This window comes from Pinus tabuliformis, chromosome 7, assembly GCF_031772625.1.
Source record: "Pinus tabuliformis cultivar Carrire ecotype Pingquan chromosome 7, CPIR1, whole genome shotgun sequence".
Lineage (NCBI taxonomy): Eukaryota > Viridiplantae > Streptophyta > Pinopsida > Pinales > Pinaceae > Pinus > Pinus tabuliformis.
Genome location: NC_142293.1, coordinates 818,582,745 through 818,593,649, shown reverse-complemented (window position 1 = coordinate 818,593,649; position 10,905 = coordinate 818,582,745). Strand labels below are relative to the sequence as shown.

General features: G+C 40.0%; 1 pseudogene; it reads right to left on the bottom strand.

Annotated features, from left to right (window-relative positions):
- Positions 1-9,085: 9,085 nt before the first annotated feature.
- On the bottom strand, positions 9,086-10,647 carry LOC149250117 (UDP-glycosyltransferase 83A1-like; annotated as a pseudogene).
- Between the last annotated feature and the right edge of the window lie 258 nt (positions 10,648-10,905).

The following is a 10,905-nucleotide window of genomic DNA, read 5'->3' as shown; positions in this document are numbered from 1 at the left end:
TTCCTGCTTTCATAGGTTAGCCTTTCAATTCCGCAATTTCAATTCTGTAAGCATAGACTAGAATTTCAATTCTGCAAGCGTAGAATAGCATTTCAATTCTGCAAGTGTAGTCTAGCATTTCATTCCTGCAATTTGATTTCAGCAAAATAGATTAGTCCTTTCCTGCTTTCATTTCAATTCTGCATTTTCATTTCCGCAAGATAGATTTTAGTTAGTTGCAATTCCAACTGTTTCAGTTTTGCAGGTACAAGCAGAAAAAAGCAAAAGCAACCAAAAATATTTTCATGCTTCGTATGAATAGAGATAATACCAGAAAATTCCTACCCAACACCCCCACCACTTCACTAAATCACCCTTCTCTCTTCTTTGGTTGCACTGACCCAGAAGAACCTATAGGTGAACCTCCTGAGATATACAAAGATCCTATAACAGAAGAAGAGCAAGAAACCATTCCTTTTGAGACCATGGCTGAAAACAGAAATGGTAGAGACGATGATGAAAGAATAGAAGGTACCTTCCCCATCCGAGAGACCAATGGGGACATGAAGATGAAGAACGTAAGTCCCTCAGCGTTACCTCATTTCCATGGATTTACCATGGAAGACCCTGATACCTTCCTGTTTGAGTTTGCTATCCTTTGTCGAACTTATGACTATGTAGAAGACGAGCAAAGGTTGAAACTCTTTCCCTCTACCCTCAAGGATGCAACATTACGCTGGTTCATGGGGTTACCTGGAAAGAATATCACCACTTGGGCTCAGATGCAGCAAGCCTTTAACAACAAATACTGGGATTACTGTAGGTCAAAGGAAACAAAGGGAGAAATCTTTCGGATGACCATGGGAAATGATGAGTCTTTAGAAGACTACGAGGAAAGGTTCCAACTTAGCTATAAACGGGCCAGGTGCACACTTGACCCTGAATCTCTAAATCTGGTTCTGCTTCGAGGAGTCCCTGAAGACCTTTTAGATACCCTTCACATGCTAGCTGGAGGAGACATCTACCAACTACCTTATGAGGACATAAAGACGGTCGTTAAGCCTAAAGGGAAGCTAGTTGTTCCTATTGATAATGAATATCTTCATTGGGTGATGGCTATTAATGAACGTTGATAATGAATCCCTTATTATCTGCTCAGTTGATAATTCCCTTTTATCTGCTATTCATATAGCTGCTAGTGAAAGTAATTCATAAAGCTTCGGGAAAGCCTCTCTAATAATATGTTTATCCGTGCAAGTATCTAAAGAATCTATCTTAGCCAGTCATCTTAGTTAGCATAAAAGCTCTATTTGAAGGATTAGTTATCATAGTGTATGTGCTTGGGTTGAGCCCTAAAGTGAGTTTGGGAGAGGGAACAACAACAATAGAAACTCTCCGGGTTGGGTAGGAACTCATAAAGAAATCTGAGCTTACAGAAGATCACTACTCCTCTTTATTCTTTAGATAGGGATTATTTCTTCTTTAGGGAGAATATAACAAGGCGAGTCTATTTGACAAAGTAAGATAGGAATAACCAATAGATGGTTTTCTAAAGCTTGTATAAATATATAGGAACCTATAAGAATTTGATCACTTGCACTTGTATTCCTCCTGTCGGATGGGTTATTTCATATCTGTCTGTCCAATAAGCTCCACCAATATGATATGAATTATGCCCTATAAGATTCATTATGAGAGATTGATGTCTATGATTAATTCCTTGCCTATGAAATCTCAACCATGAACCATCATTTCGATCTACCATGTTGAGTATATTTCACATTTATTTATACGTTTGGCTCTTTGTGAAAGCTTGGAGTTATGATGTATGAATGTTTAGTGACTAGATATGCATACACCTCGAATATAATGTATGGGAATGGAATACCTTTTACGCTTCTTTCACCATCATAGATCGTAATTGGGAACTGGGAAAGACGAGGAGCCAGTCATCAATTTCTTATCTCGTTGCTGGTATAGATGATGATAGCTTTTTCATACGATACAGGCTATGAACTCTTACTAACCACTACTTGATTTTGATTTTATAGATACATAGATCCCGATAAGATGGAGGGGGAACAGACACTCGTGTGTTAGTTCAGTTTGTTCCTTACTCAATACTTTAAAGACAAAAGGAGTTCTAAACCTAGTGATTATACAACTTAGCTTATACAATTTCTCAGCTTGTATCTAGGCTTCTTAGCTTCATCAAGATTGGATTGATCGATGTATAAAAAACCGTTTGTATTACCCAATCAAAACGTGAGTTAGGGGTATGCCATGGGTGATAGTATTAGCTTGAAACTTTGGTTGTTTCTCTCTCAAGTATAGTTATGACATTGAAAGATACATCAAGCAGCTTGATAGGTGCACTAGGTTGTGCCTTGGGATCAGTAAGTGAGATATTAAGTGACTATTTTCATAAAGGATGTACGGTCCCAATATGATACATAGTAGTGTTAGCTCCTAGTATAGTAAGTGATGGGATGATAGAGTGATCTAAACACTCAACAAGTGGTGGCTTACTATGGCAATGTGATAGTGGATCTAAATATGAAAGAATGACATAGATCTCACCCAACTCTACACAATAGTCTAGTGTAGAGATAATAGCATACATACAGTCAATCCATGGATGACCAAGCAATAGATGAAATGAAAAGTCCTTCTCGATGAGAAACTAGAGTATGACTAATGTGATAGGACCTATAGTGATGGACCACTTTATTACTCCCATTTCAACAATCTTATAGGAATCATAAGCATGACGTGTACTTTTGGTTACAAATGTGTGTATTCGTTTAGTGCATATTCAATAGAGATAATAAGAGACTACATTGACCCTAGAAAAGTAGTCAATGAAGACATGCTTCATGTAGTAAAGTATTACTATACACTCGATGAAAAGAGTAAGGTCACGTGCAATAATGAATGAACTATCTAATGGCATAACACTAAGATCAAAGGAAAAAGATTTGGATTACAATGGCATGGTTGTGGCTGAATTATATTCTTTATAAGCGGCCTAGTCGAGATGTGAGAAACTGAAGTGTCTGAAGGTAGATCAGTTGATGGCAAATATGATGCATGAGTAGCAAATGGTTGATACATACTGTAATTCAAAGAGTCTCATAGAGATGGGCACAAGTGTAGTAGATCTAATATGGAGATGCTGCCCTTTGTATATGCAGAGTCAGTAGTGATAGAATATGGTTACATAGGATATTCGAAAGCCAGACATGCAAGTAGTTTATGATTAGGAGGAAGCACATGATTCTCTAGAGGTAGCATAGGATAAGCATCAACATGGGCTAGTAGAGTAGCATGGTTTATAGGTGGTGAGTTAGCGTATACACAATTGGTGCTACTACACATAGTAACACATACATCTGGATGAATCATATCCTTTATACGTCTGACTATTAATTTAGCCTTATCAATTCTATTCTTTTCATTCTAAGGAGAAAATGATGTGGATAGCTAAGAGGATGATAATGGAGTAGCCTAAGATATAGAGGGTTGTAATGAGCCATGTGGAAGAAATAGATTTTGGTAGATGCCTAGGTTTGCATTAGTGGAGATTACAGAATCGGAACTTAGACCTATAAAAAATTAGATATTCTTTATCATTCCCCTATCAATGAAAATTCCAACACTAGCCTTTTACATAAAACTCTTCATGGTTTTCATGATGCACTAGCTTGTCTATAGAAGAAGTGATTTCCACGGATTCTCTCTACATAGGATTATATGTTCTGACCCACTCTATGTTTAGAAAGATGGAAGTCAATCAAATGGAGGACTAGAGGTTTGAGGAGGATAGGTTTAAGCTGCATGACCCCTTAAGGTGGTGGAGAAGCACCATACTTATGTGGCTATAACATGGCCCTACTCCCATGAAGAATATCTAAAGGAAGAAGTGAAGAGGGGAGCATTTTCATATGAAGAAGTGCAGGTGTGAATCAGGCAAGCAGCTGAAGAAGGAGCATAAAATAAGAAAGCTGAAGCTGAGGCAGAAGAGAGAAGGACAGATGAAGCTTAGGCAGAAAAGAATAGAGTTGTAGAGGAAGAAGCACAAAGAAGGAACAGGAAGAACTTTGCTAGATAGTGAGTTGGATGGCTAGGGTTGTTAGTCGCTTGTCTAATGCATATAGTTGCCATCAAGCCCCACGCTTGCCTACACTATATAGTATTGCCACCCACGCTTTGTACCCACCCTTGCATAGTTAGTTGGGCTCACCCTAGATGTTGAGTTGGGGAAGCCATCAATGCCACCACCAATAGCACTATATATTAAATCAATAGCAAGGACATTACTATCATTACCAAGCTTGCCTACACTATAATAGAAGGACATCCATTCCATTGGGTTGTACAGTATTTATGGATGTTGTCTTTATTTGGTATTAAGGAAGGATCCAGCTGGCTAACCTTTTGTTGAGAGACGTTCTATTAGTCGTCTCCCCAAAAAAGTAGTTTATAGACATGTTTTAGTTGTTTTTTACAATCATAAATTAGCCATTTTGTACTAGTGTTTGGATTGAAGGAGTGATCGTTGCTTAAGACTCCTGATGCAACGAGTAGCAAGAGCGAGATAAGAGATTGTAGTGGAATAAGCTGATGAACTACTGGTGCGCTGACATAGGTGACTGTGTTCTTGCTGTGAGAGCCTAAGGATCCATGCTGGTATGCACAAACTACTTCTATACTGCATGTATTTGGACTATAGAACTTGTGGGATACATGATAGTGGGACTGTTTATAGTATCCTAATTGGGGAAGAGAATCAAATTGAGGGTGTTCGGCTCCAAGTGCTAGGTAAAAAGGAGACTTAAGATATAGATGAATTGGGGATGGATGAAGATTGGCCCTCTATGTCCTTCACACAGCGGCTTGGGGTGCGCCCCTGACGAAGAATGGAGTTGTGTTTTCCAGGTTATGATCGATCTATCAGGTGACCCAAACGAGTCATTACTTAAGGGCCTGAGGTAGCCGCGGAACAAAAAAGAAGTATTCTAGTAGCCTCTGAGTTTACGATGCATGTATGGTCAAGCCTTCCTTATAGTACGCCAGGCCAGGGAAGTCTTTCCAAAGCCTCTCTCTATAGGCGAAGTATGGCTTTGAATTTTAGTAATGACTCATATGCCGCCGTACCTAGAGATAGTAGGAGGAACTCTAGAAATAGATTCCCCTCCTATTTTAGCCCGGGGAAGTCGTTAGAGGTTTACTTCGTTACTTAAGGCACTATGGAAAGAAGGCCTCCTACCGGTCTATTCAGAGCCTAGGGAATGAATGACTAGGGGGGAGGGGGAAACCTTGAAAAACCTCCGCCTCCTCACTCATCAGCTCATAAATAAGCTCTACTCACTAATCAGTTCAGAAAGTAGGATCACTAATCAGCTTAGAAAGTAAGCTCACTGATCAGTTCAGAAAGTTCCCGCACCATAAAGTGTAGAAATACTAGTTACTTAGAATTGAGGGAAGTAGTGAGTGATAGGCGGGTTAAGGTCCCCACTCACCCACCCCTGAATTCAATCAGTATGGGTTAACAGGTGAGTGATAAACCACTTCAATTGTCATTTGCGTGCGTTTGATCACCACTTTTTCCCCCCTTTAAGGTCTTTGATGGTAGGCAATAGCACAAGAGAGCCTTCATTCACACACTAGTCAGTAAGTAAGCACGCAAGAGACACTGGATGGAATGACTGGCTTTACAATATACACTGGACTATAGAAACTGGATTATAGAAATACCATAGACCCTGGACTATAGACACTGGAATGACTTTCTAAAGCACGAATGACTGTACGAATGACTGTATGAACGAATGGTTCCTCGAGCCCGGACCCCGGAGGGCTTCATGCTTCAAGAGAAATGACTGTATAGTTGTGCCAACACCTACGCCGGCTTTCTAGAAATGAGCAGTGAGTTTAGGCAAGAGATAACGTGCAAAAGAGGTAGGTAGGCTAGCGAACAGGCTGAAGACAAGGCCCACGAATGGCTAACATCAGTCATCAATGCATAGCCCTCGATAAGACTTCCTTCCAATCAATAAATCTAACTAGTAACATTACTATCTCGCTAAAGCGTTACTATACCGCTAACTAGTAAGCGTGACATCGTCGGCAAGCCTCCTCACCCTCCTTCTATCAGGCTTCGTAGTTCCTTGCCCTAAAAGGACAAGCAACTTGCGTTCCTCCTCGATGGACAGTTCAATAACAAACCTAGAGTAGGCAGGTGAAGGTCCCAAGTAGTTAATGAATGACTGTAGATCAATTAAAGTCCCTTTCATTGCATACACCAAACATTCAGTGACATTCGACACATTCCTGTGCTTGGGTAGATAGAGCCACCAGCCGAGAGTAGGTAGGTGATTCTCCGTGCTTGAGTAGATAGAGCCTTTACACACTAGTGGAAGTAAGTACAAATAGTACGATAGATCGATGCCCACTGAGAGATCGATTTGGAGATAGATCCATTGGGAGATCGATGCCCACCCACGAATGAGACAAGAGCTCGCACCCACCTCCTTACCAGCTGTAGTGGGTGGTGGATCTTTGTCATTGGGGTATCTTACCCAATTGGGAATAAAGATTGATGGGAGGGTCACCGTTGGGTTCCCATGGCATAATTCTACATAGTGAGCATTCAAATCTAACCAAATTGTAGTAATACTGCTTGTGCATGGCAGGTTATGAGAACGGGTTGTGTTATTCTACTAAATGCCATTTTTGAAGGCGTAACCATAAATCTATCCTGTGTCTTTACGAATGTAGGACGATGGCCAATCTCCCCGCTCGCCCAATATTGTGTGTCTTTGGGATTGTCATCTCGAGCATTGGATGAGGGTACTTGTGACTGTATGACTTCCCCTTAGAGTCGATGGTAGAAAGAAGGGATAATCAAAGCCCTACCTCTTATTTAAGGTAGGAAATTGTGAATTGTGAGGATATGAAGGGAATTGTTAGCGTCTGAAGATCCTCTTAGGCGTGGTTGGCTTACCTAACGAAAGATTTGATTCTTTGCGATGTTTGTAAGCCTTTTAACCACCTCAAAAGATGAGAATCATTCTATATATAGGGTTTTTAAATGTAGGTAGGTTGGCTCCAAACTTATGGCTCACTGCGCCCAAGTATATCCTTTCCCACCATCAATATCCTGGTAATCCAACTAATGGTTCTCCTTGGTCAAACACTGTAATCTCATCCTCTCTAGCCTTATCTATGTTCCTTATGTTGGCTATTTGCATATCATTAATGACACACACTTACCCTCTTCAAATTCCAATGAATGTCATTAGACACCTATTTCTTCCAAAGAATTACATAAAAAATATGAACCATTAATGTCTATAGATGATACTCAATTATAGAAAAGATAATCCCATAATGACTCAGTGCATCATGACTTTTATATTCATTTTACAAACCCATTGCAAGTTGATATTGTAGACTAAGGAACATCTTTTGTAGTTATGATCTTTCTTTCTTGATTACATGCTAACTATTCAACAATCTTAGCCATGCAAATCCTTTGAAAGTTCTTATGAGTTGGATGTGGATGTTATTGTATTGAATTATATGGTTTGCAACTTAACATATGGCACACAAATGTAGTTTGATATATTTGGTTGACGTGTTACCCATCTCAAATGTTCCAGGTCATTGTGAGTTATGCAAAATACCTCCTTGACTATAACCATTTCTTGCTAGACTTTAGCATCCTCCTTTTAATATTGATGTCCATTAAACTTCACTCTCAACCATACCTATACCTAAGAGGACCATGACAATACCATACCTAAAAAGACCATGACTATAGCCATTTCTTGCCATGCTTTGGTATCATTCTTTTAACATTAATATCCATTCAACTTCACTCTCGACCATACTTAATAAGACCATAACATGTGCATCCATTTCTTAGTGATGATTTCCTATAAGAAAACATCTAGCAAGGTTCCTTTATTCCTTTATTCATCTCGGCCATACCTAACACCTAACCGGACCAAGACTATAGTCATTTCTCGCCCTGCTTTGATACCATCCTTTTAACATTAATGTCCATTCAACTTCACTCTCGACCATACTTAATAAGACCCTAACATGTGCATCCATTTCTTGATGATGATTTCCTATATGAAAACATCTTTCCAGGTTCCTTTATTCCTTGGTCATGGCTTTTACATATACCACGAGTTCCAACATGGATCGTAATTATCATACCAAAAGAGAGACCCTAACATGTGCATCCATTTCTTGATGATGATTTCATATATGAAAACATCTTTCGAGGTTCCTTTATTCCTGGGTCATGGCTTTTACATATACCACGAGTTCCAACATCAGGATCGTAATTATCATACCAAAAGAGCTTTTCCTACTATAGAAAATCATGTGTAGAGCAAGCTAGATTATGTCCACAATGAGGCCGTCTATGGTGCAATCGTTAACAGGCTTCCTTCTGCAAGTCAGTTTGACAGTGTCGAAGATCTGCTTGAATGCATGAAGAGGAAACATTGCAATTGTTTCGATGCTCTCTTCTTTGACTTCATCAAAATATTTGCAAATAAAACTACTAATCATAACGAGGCACTTAGAATACTTTTTGGGATGCGTTCCTCCTTGTGGCATACAATATTGAGTTATCACATTGATTTTGAAATGTTTCCTATGTTGTACTTGATGGCTCCTAAGATCTCTGGTCTTTGAATGCTTTTAATAAAGCTCTTTGTCAGTTCGGCGTTGGGCAAAGTGGACGTAGTGAATTAAAGCTCTTTGTGTGTGGGGCGTTGGGCAAAGTGGACGTTATATTCACTACGGTTTAAGATGAACAAACAAAGATGTTCCGCCAGTTAAATCACAAATGGAACACTGATGGAGCATCTTTGTAGCTAAAGGGAGGAGGCCAGGCCTTGATCTCTTTGAGAACATGATTAAAGATGTTTTCCATCTAGACATAATGCTTTTAACATACTAATTTCTGATCTTAAGAAGGAGACTATTGAAACATTAATTCCAATTTTCAAAAACAAAAATATGATGTAACAAAGCTATTCAACATATTATTACACTAAGATCGTAGTTATTCCAGAAGCGAAAGCTACCAGCACTCAGCAGCGTCAATCAATTACTTTTCTACGGTTTTCATTGCAGTAGCGAAGTTGCGGAAATTTGTGTCAGATGAACCACCTTCCTTAACTGCAGCAATTGCACTCTCGCTCAATTTCATCACTCTTCTCTTCATCTCTGCAACTTCCTCGCTCGTCACTGCTCTCTCCACAGCCCTCGTAATCTGAGTCATGTCGATTATTGATGTCCCACTCTCAGTAGATGCAGTGTTTTCCTTAAGCAAAGACAAGCGAATTTTCCAGACATGGACTATATAACTTTGGTTCAGAAACTGATCTGCAAAATAAGGCCAGCATATCATGGGCACCCCCATGGTGATGCTCTCCAACGCTGAATTCCATCCACAATGTGTCAGAAAACAAGCAATGGAAGGATGAGAAAGTACCCTCAACTGCGGACACCACGACACCAAACACCCCCGCTGTCTCCGTTGGATGCGCTCCACGAACCCTGGAGGGAAGGCGGCCTCGCTACCTTGTAGCAGATTAGGGCGCACAACCCAAAGAAACGGCCTCTCCGTGGCCTCCGACCCAAGTGCAAGTTGTTGGAACTGCGTCTCGCTTAACACACTCAAGCTGCCAAATGAGACGTAGATCACAGACTGCCTGGGCTGCCTATCCAACCAATCCAAGCATTCGTCATCTTCGGCCTAAAATCCCGTTGTGATTTCCAATCGGAGTCCCGAGTTCGAATTGAGAAGGGAAGAAGGAATCAAGGGACCTATTGGACAGACTGAACCTCCGTTCTCGACAACACTGCTGATGGCGGCGTCTTCAAGATGATGGAAGGAATTGCAGATGACCCAATCTATTTCCCGCACTCTCTCCCTGCATCGATTTATGAAGTGGAAAAATAATTCTTGTTCAGAGTCATTGAAACCGGCAGCCCATGGAAGATGTGCAGAGCAGAGAGGCGGCATGGAGGGGAGGTATTTCACCATTTTAAAGTCCTTTGGAACTCCTGCAGAGGCCTCAATTAATAAATACAATTTTGGCAATCAATTCATACAACATAATAATTAACAGTAAGCATACCGTTTGAGGGAATGATTTGGGATGAAACAAGCGATGGAATATTAAAGAGCAGTGCATAGGCAGCAGTAAGAGATGTCCAGAGAGCGGCCCTTGGAATGTGGTGGCGTTGAGCAATCTCTAGTGCCTGTGACGCCAAAACGTCTACTACCAGGCAGACACTTGAATCATTATCCCCCTCTTTGATTTGTTGAATGAGGTTGTCAAGAAACGGGACAATCACGTTTTCTGTGACATCACATAGCTTGGCACTGTCGGTGCGAGTATCATTGGAAGGAAGGCCATCGGGGACGACCACAAAGCGGATCATCGTGTGTTTACTCAAACTGGTTTTGTTAGCCTCTGCTATGCGAGAATGGTTGTAATCTGTATTCACAAAACTGATAAAGAATCCCTCGTCCACAAGCTTCAGGGCCACCTGCATCATGGGATTTATGTGGCCTTGCGTAGGAAAAGGAACGAGAACCGCATGGTGTCGCTGCTTGCTGCAACTGAAATCCATTATTGCTTCCTTTCCAACTTAGTCGGGAAGAGATCTAATGTCTTGTCATATCCTATACTTTTAAACATTTTAATTCCATTAAATTAAATAAAATTAGGAAAAATAAATAAATTAATAATTATAATTATTAGTAAAACATTTCGAATCTATCAAATTATATCAAAATAAATAAAATAAAATAAAATAAATAATTATAATTATAGCTATAATTATAATTAATTATTAAAACAGTCTAGATGGATTAAAACAGTCTAGATC